The 12,288-nt window shown below is 36.4% G+C and overlaps 1 pseudogene; it reads right to left on the bottom strand.

Annotated features, from left to right (window-relative positions):
• Positions 1-9,283: 9,283 nt before the first annotated feature.
• LOC105288651 lies at positions 9,284-9,454 on the bottom strand (annotated as a pseudogene).
• Between the last annotated feature and the right edge of the window lie 2,834 nt (positions 9,455-12,288).

The raw sequence follows: 12,288 nt of genomic DNA, 5'->3' as shown, positions 1-12,288 counted from the left end.
TTGTCCCCACCTGCTTGTAATTTCAGGTTTATGGGATACTTTGTTACCTAGTTTTACTGAAAATATTGTCCAAGGACAATGTAAATATATATATGCCTTACTGTTAAAGTGTACAGCTAAAACTTATTGGATTTCGTTAACCAACGTCACCATAAAAAAAAATTAATTAATTATTTTTTTAAAAAGAAAGAAAATATTGTCCAAGGATTTGAGGTTTTGCTATCTAATTATAGGGTTTAAGTAGGGGAATTTGGGAAGATCTAAAAACTATGCCACCACAACCATTGCTGCCATCTTCCCAGCATCTTAGTATATACTTTTCACTGAAAGGTCTATTACTGTGGCTTCCTTCTTGGGTATACTCTCTCAGATCACTTGTTCTGAGGGGACACAGCTGACATGTCAGGAGAATACTCATGGAGAGGTCAACTGGGCAAAGAGCTGAAGACTTCAGCCAACATCCTCTGAGGAACTATGTCTTGCCACCAACCACAAAAGTGAGTTTGCAAGCACATCCTCCCTAGTCAAGCGAGCAGATGACTGCAGGCCCAGCCAAAAGCTTGGCTGTGACCTCATGAGAGACTCTGAACCAGAACTACCCAGCTAAACTGGATTCCTGATCCTTAGAAACTGTGAGATAAATGTTTGCTGCCTTAAGTATTAAGTTTTGGGGTAATTTGTTACCCAGTAACAGATACCAAATACATTTATAAATAGATGATTCCACTTTGTGGACCTAGATGTCTTGCTGACTTCAGTGATGTTTTTCCAACATTTTATTATAGAAAATTTCAAACATGCAGCAAAGTCACAAGGTTTTACAGTGAACACCAATGTACCCACCACCTAGATTCTATTAACATTTTCCTGTGGCTTTTAATGGCATCACATAGAACTTGTAGGAAAACATTCCATCTGTAACATTTTAAAATATGTACCAAATTATGGACTCCAAGGTTGTCACTTTTCAAGGCAAACTGTTTCCCTTTTTAGACAGTACTGCTTATTTAAATCTTCTTCCTTATTTTGAGTTGAAATTTGTTTTAATTTTCCATCTGTTGATCCTCCTATGGTGCCATAGAGAATAAATCTATTCCCTCTCCCTACTAGTAGCTATTTGGCTATTTGGAGACAAATGTTATGACTTCTCTGAATCTCCCTTTCTCCCTAGTCCATTCACTTCTTGTCCTTTCTCTGTTCTGCTGCTTCTGCTGTTTTTCATGATTCCAGCTACTGGGGAAGGTATTCACGCAGCACCCCCATTTTGCCCTAGGTACATCTCCAACATCGATTGCATCTCTCCCATGGCTCTATTACTAGCCTGACAGTTCTGCCATGCTTTCAGCTTCTCCATGGTTTCAGCTTCTACTGGCCCTAGTAATACCACTTCTCTTTGTTCCTCCAGCCAAAGTGCAGTAGTCTTTCTGCTGTTGAAAATCTCTGGACTGCTTCACCATCCACCGTTGGCGTCTCATCTCCTTCAACAGCTGTGTAATTAATTTCCTGCATTAAATTTTCCCTATTTCAAATATTTAGGGTACTTTCTGTTTTCATAATTAGATCCTGACTGATACAAGAGTATACCACATAATTTTTGAGGAAGATATGTCATAAGAAGGTACCTGTAGTGCTTACCACAATCGTCTGTGATTTCTACCAGAAACAAGAAATTGTATTGCAGAGATTTATGTTGTTTTATCTGTGCCTTGCAACCCATGGAATGCATGAAGTTATAAAAGAAGCCCTGTTTCCAGAGATGCCATTGAAATTAGATGAGGAAAACTTACAATAATAGCATTTTGGAAAATGGCATATTAATGAATTATAACTATAGGAAAGGAAATAGTCTTTGGAGTGATATTCTATAAATGAGATTAGAAAAACTTGATAACCAAGGAGGAATTAGTAAATTAAAGTCAGGCAGAGACCGAAAAGCTGAATGTACATTGAAAATCTCCCTTCGGTAATTGAAAAAAAGGCCCAGTCGTCATGAAATGTAAACACCAGTAATATTGTATGATTCATTTTTAATGTTTAAAAAACAATAGGGAAATCAAAGCATTGTGAATTAGTAGTGCTTCTCATTATATGACATGGATTAAATATTCTATTTATTGTAATTTTTACAAACTCTCAATGGTGCGTTATTGTTATCTTCATTCATCTCTACACTGCAGATGCTGAATACATAATGAGAATTAGAGATGAATGAGGAATAAATACGTGAACTTCAAAAAATGTTTCTGGAAATCACCATCATGCAACTATGATCTCAATGTTAAATAAAATAGTGGAATAAATATTTAAAAAGAAAAAATGTGTAAACCTCTAAAGGATGAAGGAATTCTGACTAATCAACAGCAGTGATGAATTATAAATAGCAGACTTTGCCAGACTGGCGTGAGTGGTTTTCTGGGGGGTTTTTGGATTTTAAATTCCAGGAACAAGAGAAGAAAAGAAGTCTTAGATATTTGAGACAGGGCTATCAGTAAAGCATTTTGATCTAGCATCTTGTGAAATCTCAATTACGAAATTAATTTATAGTGTTTTCCAGGTGAGAGTGGTAACTGGAAACTTTCGAGGAAGACTTAGAGGAACAAATGAGCAATGGCAGGGAATTTTTAAAAAACTTTTATTGTGAAATATACGTAGAAATTTATGTAATAAAAATGTACTGTTTAAAGAAAAATCTAAAGTGAACACACAGTTCAAGAGCTAGAACATTGCCAGTACCGTAGAATCTTACCTGGTATTTGTTTTTCATCACAATTCCCTTCCACCTCCCCATCTCTCAGAAATTCTCATTATCCTGACTTTTATGGCAAACATGTTCTTACATTTTTTTAGTGTCACCATCTACCTGTGAATTCCCCAAAGGGAAAGTAGCTTTGCCTGTTTTGAACGTTATAAACATGTAATCATACTACATGTATTCTTTAGTATCAGACTTCTTTTTATTCAATATTATTTTGTCATTATATATTGTGTGTGTCTATGTCTCATTCATTTTCACTGCTGTATGGTATTCCATTTTTGGCATATACCACAATTTATCTACTTTATTGTTGTATATTAGCTTTGCTGCAGTAAATGACCCCTCAGTTCCACTAACTTCAATAACAAATATTTGTTTCTTGCTCTTAATACTGGTAAATTGTATCAACTTACATTCTTTTCCACACGTTTTCTCATTTCAGGACACAGACTAAAGGAGCAAACTGACTGGGACATGCGTTTTTGTGGCAGAGGTAGAAGCAATAGTTCTGACAGAAACTCATTAAGACTCTTATGGAAGGATGTAGTACATATTATGTCTGCTCTGCTCACATTCTATTGGCCAAACATGTCTCATGGCCAAGCCAAAAGTCACTTAGGTGGTGTGTATACTCCTCCCACAGGAGGCATGGCAAGTCACATATTGGGGAGAGATATATAGTTTTTTCAAAGGAAAGGTAGTGCAATTTACCACTACTATCAATGTTCCCATATTTGGTTTATCACAAATAGTGTTACTATGAGTTTTCTTGTAAATGTATCCTGATGCGAATGTGCATGAAATTCTGCAGGAGTAAAATTGCTAGTTATGTGTGTTTTCAACTTTACTAGACAATGTCAAACTGTTTTGCAAAATGGTTTCACTGATTTACACATCCACTAACTGTATATGAGAGTTCCAAATGTGCTACATCCTCACTGACTGTAGGTATTGTTAGTCATTGTAAATTTTAGGTAATATAATCTGGTAAGTAGTTGTAGCTTGGCGTGACTTAATTTGCATTTCTCTAAGTATTAATGAGTTCGTTTGGCATTAAAGTTTTATACTTTTTTCCATAGAAGTCTTACATACACATCTTTTATATCTAGAAGGATGAATATACTGTTTTATATACTAATTGACTAGGAATTTTTTTAAGACCCTGTTAAAATCTTTTGCCAATTTTTCTATTGAGTGCCTTTTACTTAAGGAGTTTTAGGAGTTCTTTATTTTGTATGAGTTCTTTGTCATGTATATGTTTGCAAATGTTTTCCCAATCTTTTACTTCCTTTTTCATTTGTACTGGTATCTTTTGATGAATAGAAGTTTTTAACTTTAGTGATATCTAGTATATCATTGTTTTCTTTCAAAGCTAGTGCTTTTTATCTTGTTTAAGAACTCCTTTTAGTCCAAGGGTCTGAAGATACTGTGTTTGTTACGTTCTTTTTGTTTTGCCTATTACTTTTAAGTCTGTAATACACCTGGGATTGACTTTTAAATGTAGTATGAAGTATGGATCCCATTTTGCCAGTTTCTGTAATTGATATCTAATTGTTTGGCACCATTTATTGAAAAACTGTATTGCTCCCATCATCAGGTATCTAGCATTGATACAGTGCCTACAGAGCCAATGTCTGCTGCTGAGTTCTCCCTGTTTATTGGGTATTTGTCTTATGTCAATAATACACTGTCTTAATTATAATAGCTTTATAATAGATCTTGGTTACAAAAACAACTCATTCTTCAAAAGTATCTTGGCTTTTTTGTATATTCATAAAAATGTCAAGCATGTAAGTTCCACAAAACTTTTAGTGTTGATTAGGATTGCATTAAATTTACAAATTATTTTAGGGGAAACTGACATTGACACTAAACCATGAATTCTGAACCATGATTTTGGTATCTCTATTTATTTGGGTTTCCTTTAATACTTCTCTATAAAGTTTTATACTTTTTCCATAGAAGTCTTACACACATATCTTTTATATCTAGAAGATTGTATGGCACATAGAAGGTGCTCCATAAATGTTTGTTGAGTAGAACAAATTCATAGAGACAAAAAATACATTAGTGATTGCCAGGTATTTGGGGGGAGGAAGATTGAGGAGTCATTGTTAATGGACATCGATTTTCTTTTGTGAGTGATGAGAACATTCAAGATTTAGATAGTGGTGGTGGTTGCACAAGCCCGTCAGTATACTAAAAACCACTCAATTGTACATTGTTAAAAGGTAAATTTTATATGTGAATGACATCACAAATTTTAAAAAGAGGATCATACAAGAGAATAAGAGAAATAGCCTCAGTAGAAACTGGTATGATCATTCAACAGGTCAACTTAACAATAATGTGAGCGATACAAAGATGTTCAAACTTTGATTTTGTAACTCCATTTTTAAAAAGCAGTTCTAAGGATTTGGATGGAAATGCAGATGCAGATGTTAACTAAAGTATTATTTTTAACTGTGAAAAAAATTGGAAATAGCCTAGCTTTTATGGAAATAGTTATGGTAAATCTAAATCTAAATGACACATCCATTAAAATGCTTTTGAAAATTTTAATAATGTAAAAAAATGCTCACACTACCTTATGTTTTAGAAGGCAATAATCAAAATAATGAATCAGTTTGGTTTTTAAAAATCTATATTAAAATAAGATGGGTAGAAAATGTAGCCAAACACTGTCAGCAGTCATCTCTGAATTGTGGAATTATGATGGATTTTAAAGGTCTTTATCGAATTTTTCTGCAATGAACATACAGTTAATACTTTTTGAATCTGAAGAGAGGTGTGTACTGAAAAAACTTTATGTCACATTAGGTAAATAATGATAAAACCTAGAAGGAAGGATATATGATCAAATGTGTATTCTTAGTTCCCCATCTCACCACATTCCAGGAAAGAATTCTTAAGTAATTGTAGAGTATGTTCCAGAGAGTATGTTCCAGATAGAACTCAGGATTTAAACTGCAGCTGTTATCTTCTATAAGTAAGATAGTGTTTACCTATAATGGCTAATTTGCTAACATTTTTCAAGCTGGTAAGCCTGATTTATCTGGGTTGATAGAACTGAGGTAGTTTCTCACAGGTTTTCTAATCTTCTCTGAGAAAGAGAGGATTGACAACTCCTACTCACCTTTCAACTCCAGCTCAGGTATTCTGTCCTTCAGGAAACCTCTGATGTCCACACCAACACCACACCATACTAGGTGTGTCACTTAGCTCCCCATACTTATTACCATCTTTGCACTTGACGCAGGACAAGACAAATTTCCCCTAGTGGAGGGAGACCAAGCCCTGTACCGAGAGAAGAGGGTCCTTTGGCAGAGAGTGTAGAGAGAATTCAACACACACGCCAAAGTTAGAGTTAAAAGGAAAGTTTATTAGAAAAGGATTAGCACTCCACAGGCAGAATGCGGTCTCCTCTCACAGGCAGAGAGTGAGAGGGGCAGTGAGAGAGACAGACAGGGACAAAATAAAGGCACTGAGAGGGACTCAGAGGGACAGAGACAGAAACAAAGACAGTGATAGAAACAGTAAAGGCAGTAAGAGAAACCCTGAGTGTTCAGAGAAATCAGTTTATATATCATTCTTTAGTTCCCATTTCCTTTGATGTGGACATGCAGTGAGGAAGGGGAAGGGTATGTAGCCTGAATAGGAAAGAATATGTAGAGTGAAAGGCCTGCTGGAAGTTCCCAGCCTTTAATCCATAGGTTCCCCAAGGTTTTAGCCATAGGGAATAACTCTTGGTTTCTGTTTCCCCTTCACAGGTGTGGAGAATGGGCTGTTAGCAATCCCAGTAGAAATCTTCCTTTGTTCTGAAGGTGTCCTCCTGGCCTGGGGCAAGGCTGATCAGCATATTGCAGTCTCTGAATGAGGCTTGATTAACATTTTAATTCTCTTTCCTCCTCCCTACATTACACTCACTACATTGAGTCATAAGATTGGTTTTTGTGTCTGTCTCCCTCATAAAGCTGCACTTTTTAAAGGCTGAACGAGGCCTTGCTTAACTTTGTAGCCCAGATATCTGGTATATGGTCAATTTTCATATGTTTGAGGAATACATAAGGAACAAATGAATGATGAGCAGGTGGTACAAGATGGCAGGCTAGTAAGAATGGAACTGGATTCAATGGGAAGTCAGCAAGGAGATTTGGCAGGTGATCACACTAGGCAGTCACAGGAACATGTATCAGTTTTAGAGGTCAGATTCTCAGATAGACCAAATGGCATACCAAGAAAGAAGGAGAGGACAGGAATTTCTGTTGATGAGAAGATTATTTCTCAAGTCCACGTTTTTCAAAGTCTGCCCTAAGGCTGCCAGTGTCACAACAACTGTGTGCTGATTTTTAATGCAGATTTCTGGGCCTCCTCTCCAGCCCTTCTGAGTCAGAGTTTCTGGAGCTGGGCTCAAGGAACCTGCCTTTGAAAGGTTCCCAGGTGATACCCTAAGGTGAAAAAGGCCTCTGGAGTAGGCGATTTAGTGCTAGAATCTGAGCACCCTGTAATAATTTGTTCCATTAAACTGGCTGTATGTGAAGTTCCAACCTACCACAACAAATAGACTTGTGGCACCATCTCAGAGATTGTTATTCAATATGTTTAGGGGGAATCCTGAGAATATATGTAATAAAAAAGTAGGTGCAAGCTCAGCAAGCACAAATTATATTTGGACTAGGAATGAAATTTTTTTCCCCCAGCAATTTATGATAATATTCACCAAGCCCTCTAATTTATTATGTATTTTGACCAGTCTATTATTTATTTACTCTATGCAAACAATGCGCTAAGTAACTATTGTGAGAAATGAAAAGATAAATTAGACATAGCTTTTATGTTTAAGGCTCTTATAATTGGAAGAATAAAATGTGTGGAAATAATTGTCATAATGACCTGGCTCTCAGATTTGCATACTGGTACCTTCTAGTGAGGACCTTAGAATGGGGGAGACCAAGATGAAGCCCCATCATTGTATCCAAAGGACATAACTTTGGGGTCAATCTCTGAAGGTTCCAGAGTGAGAGGTCAAGATATGGTTGCAGGATTTATTAGTGCAGATATTGGCCAACATGTAGAAGAGAGAGAATCATACAAGCTAATTAAGCAATACTGCGGAAAGAGATAGTTGTAAACTGTGTAAGAGGTCAGAGCTTTGACTGAAAAAATAGGCTCCAGGGGCAAGCTACAACCATGGAAGGAAACTGCAGTGAGAAACAGGGACCCAGGGCAGAGGTCTTTGTCGAGACTGGCCGTGCACATTTGAGGGGTAAACAGGAAGACTCAATTCAGTGTTCCTGCAGACATCCAAGACTGTTCATACTAGGCCAAGAGCAGCAACTGACTACATCCTCACTAGAGAAAAAGGAACAGAAATTGTACCAGGCGAGGGCCTCATTAATTTGGGACTGGTGGGGAGGAATCTACAGATAACAGGAGGTTCATAGTGCCTATAAATGTCTGGGGCAGGGGCTGGAACAAGCAGGAAACAGCTCATGTAAGAATGTGATTTTTGCATGAGAAAGGACTAGATTCAATTTGACTGGAATTAACAAAAGAGAAATGGGAATCAGAAAAAGAATCAGGAGGAGTGAGAATTTGAAAAGAACTTGAGAAATCTATGCTAAGTAGGAAAAATGAAACTTACAGGTCTGAGTTAACAAGGTCACTTATGGAGCCCTTCTCATTATTAAGAATTACGTAGCAATTCATCAAAATCTTGGCCCAGTGACAGTTAAATATTTTCATTGTGTGTATGCAATTGAATCCTAGAATTTTTCAAAAATTCTGAATGTATGCCATTTGATTCCAGTGCTTCCCGCCCCCCCACCCCCGCCGCCTCCCCGTATCTTACTATTAAAAATATCAAATATACAGAGAAGTTATTTCACAGTTCTCTGGAGAGTCATGTAGGTTGTTTCATGAATCGATACTTCCCTCTTGCTGAGTAGTTTTCCACGGTATGGCTCTACCACCATTTGCTTAACCATTTACCTGTTAAAAGACATCTGAGTTGTTTTTTGTCTTTTATTATTATGAATAAAGCTGCTATAAACATTTGTGTATAGGTATTCATGTGAACATAAGTCCTTATTTCTCTGGGATAAAAGCTCAGGTATTCAACACTGGGTCATATGGTAGTTACAGGTTTAGTTTTAAGAAATCGCCAGATTGTTTTTCAAAGTGGCTGTACCACTTTATTCTCAATAGCAATGTATGAGTAATCCAGTTTCTCCCAATCCTCAGTAATACTTGGTACTGTCTGTTATTTTAGCAGTGTAAATGGGGTGAGGCGGTATTTCACTGTGATTTTATTTAGTATTTTCCTAATGGCTAATGTTCAACACTTTTTCATGTCTTTATTTGTCATCTGTATATCTTTGTTGAAATGTCTGTTCATGTCTTTTGTTTATGGATTGTTTGCTATTTGAATTGTTTCCTTTTTACTGTTGAGTTTTTGTTTAATGTATAAAGAGCTAGAATTTTTTCTTTAGTCTGCCGGATGTCTTCGATGGTCCATTTGAAGATCATTTAGTCTAATGTGATGAAGCCTATATCCTTTGTGTACTGGCACAAACACTGACAGCATTTATTGAGACCATATTTCCAGATCAGATAGTGCTGGTTTGAACAGAGGTGGCAAGAATGAGAACCTTGCCTGAAATTTTATAAGTGGCTCTAGTAGAACTGCTGGTGATTCATCTTGCTTTCATGGATTAGATAAGACAAAGGGCCACTGTTAAGTTTCGAGAATTTTTTATGTATTCTAGATACATGTTTTTTGTTGGTTTGCAAATATTTTCTTCCAGTCTATAGTTTATCTTTTCATTCTTTTAACAGAGTTTTTGTTTTTGTTTGTTATGAGTTTTAGGTACATAGCACAATGGTTAGGCATTTATATAATTGATAAAGTGATTCCCCAATTACTCTAGTACTCATGTGGCACTATACATAGCCATTACAATATTATTGATTATACTCCCTATGCTGTATGTACTCCAGATCCCCATAACTGTTTTTTGTACTTCTTTATCCCTTCACTTTTTTCACCCGTCTTTCAACCCCCCACCCCTCTGACAATCACTAGTTTTAACAGGGTTTTTAAAGAGCAAAAGTTTTTCATTTTGATGAAATAAAATTTATCAGTTTATTTTTATGAATGATGCGTTTGTTTTCAAATCTAAAAACTCTTTGTCTAGTTCTACACTCCAAAGATTTCCGCTATATTTTTTTCTAAAAGTTTTATAGTTTTACAATTTACATTTAAGCCCATGATCCACTTTGAGTTAGATCTTTATGTGGTGTGAGACTTTGGTCAATGTTCATTTTTCTGCCTATGGATGTCCTGTTCTTCCAGCACCATTTGTCGAAAAGGCTATTTTTCTTCCATTGATTTGCTTTTGCAATTCAGTTAGTCTTTGTGACCTTGGATAAGGTAATGATTGCCTAAACATCACAAGTAATAAAAGAAAACAATATGAATTAGACCTTATCAAAATTAAAAAACTTTGTGCTTCATGGGACACAATGCTAGATTTATACCTAAGTATTTCTTTCTTTTTTAAGTGATTTAAATGGTATTACATTTTAATTTTGGTGTCTATGTGTCCATTGCTAGTATATAAAAATATAATTAATTTTTGTATAATTATCTTGTATCCTGAGACTATGCCAACTTCACGTATTAGTATTTAGATTTATTTTTTTAGTAGATTCTTTGGTTTTCTATGTAGACAATCATGAAACCCGCAAATGGGACAGTTTTATTTCTTCCTTTCTGGTCTGAATGCCTTTTATTTTCTTTACTTGCCTCATTGTACTTCTTGAACTTCCAGTACTCTGTTGTCTTAAATATTTCTTCTACATACATTTAGAACATCAGACACTGGTTATCTTCATCCGTTTGGGCTGCTACAACAAAATACCAAAGACTGGGTGGCTTATAAACAACAAAAAATTCTTTCTCACCCTCTGGAGGCTGGAAGTCCAAGATCAGGGTACCAGCATGGTCGGGTTCTGGTGAAGACCCTCTTCTGGGTTGCAGACTGTTGACTTCTTGCTGTGTCCTCACAGGGTGGACGAAGTTAGGGAGCTCTGTGGAGTGTTTTTTACAAAGGCACTATTCTCATTTACAATGGCTCCACCCTTATGACCTAATCATCTCCCAAAGGCCCTACCTCCTAATACCATCACCTTGAGCATTAGGTTTTTGACATATGAATATTGGGGGGACACATACATTCAGCCCATAGTGGTGATATAATTTTTGCTTCAACTATCAAACATAAGCAAGAGGAATACGTATAACAAACATAACAAACACCAAGTCAAATAAAATCAAGAGGAGAAGGAAAGCCTACCATATTTACCTGTAGTTTTACTTTTCATGTCCTTTTTTCTTTGCTGATAGTCCAGTGTTCCTTCTTTTATAATTTCCTTTCTGTTTAGAGAGATTCTTTAGCCATTCTTTTAGGATAGGTCTGATTATAACAAATTCTCTTTAGTTTTTCTTCACCAGACAACGTCTTGATTTCCCTTTTATTCTTGAAGGACATTTTCACTGGGTATAGGATTTTCATTTGTCAATTCTTGTCTTTCATCGCTGAAAAAAATATTGTGCCACTTTTTTCTGGCTGTCATGGTTTCTGATAAGAAATTCACTGTCATTTGAATTGTTTTTACTTACTAGGTAATGTGTCATCTCTGTCATCTTAGTGTTGCCTTCTATTGATTGTATTTTTTCATTCAGGTTGAGATGTCGGTTCTTGGTGATTCTCCATCAAAACCTGGACATTTTCATATTGTATCTTAAATAAAATTCTGGATCTTATTTAAACTTATCTTAGTTGGCTTTCTCTTACAATATTCCAGCAGGGAAAGTTGGGAGTGTATCATCTTGTTACTGCTAGGTGGAGGTAGTTATCTAGGTTTCTTACTTGGTTTCTGTTGACATCTGAATGGGGCACACCTCATTACTGCTGGCTGGGGGTTGGAATCCCAGATTTCTACATAGTCTCCACTGATGCCATGGGGTAAGTGTCCTTGTTATTCTCACATGAGGATGAAGGTCCTAACTTCCTACTTGGCTTTTTCTGATGCCATCCTAGCAAGGGTGTTGGGACACCTTGTTACAGGCTGCAAGAGTGGAAATCTAGGCTCCCCATTCAGTCTTTGCTGGCATGGATGTGTGCTAGGTCACAATTTTTTTCCTGTGTATTTGGCTGGAGTAAAGTGGTTATTGTGTAAAAATTTTCTCTCTTGCTAGGCTGCCCTTTTTCTGGTCATTTAGCTAAAAAAGCAAGATTTTGTTTGGGCTCTTTTGGTCTATACCCATTGGTTTCAGGGTTGTAACTTCTTTAGATCCAAATCTGATACATGAGACAAAAAAAAAAGACCCAGAGAACCTGCCACCATGTCTTTCCTTGGGTTCTGAGGTCTCTTGGTGGTTAGTCTTCTCTTTTCTCCACCTTTCAGAGTCTTGTTTGTTTTATATATAGTGTTTAGGGTTTTTCGTTGTAATTAGTAGGAGGAATAGG

Source organism: Pteropus vampyrus, unplaced genomic scaffold (genome assembly GCF_000151845.1).
Source record: "Pteropus vampyrus isolate Shadow unplaced genomic scaffold, Pvam_2.0 Scaffold19, whole genome shotgun sequence".
Taxonomy (NCBI): domain Eukaryota; kingdom Metazoa; phylum Chordata; class Mammalia; order Chiroptera; family Pteropodidae; genus Pteropus; species Pteropus vampyrus.
This window is presented reverse-complemented; position numbering and strand designations above follow the sequence as displayed.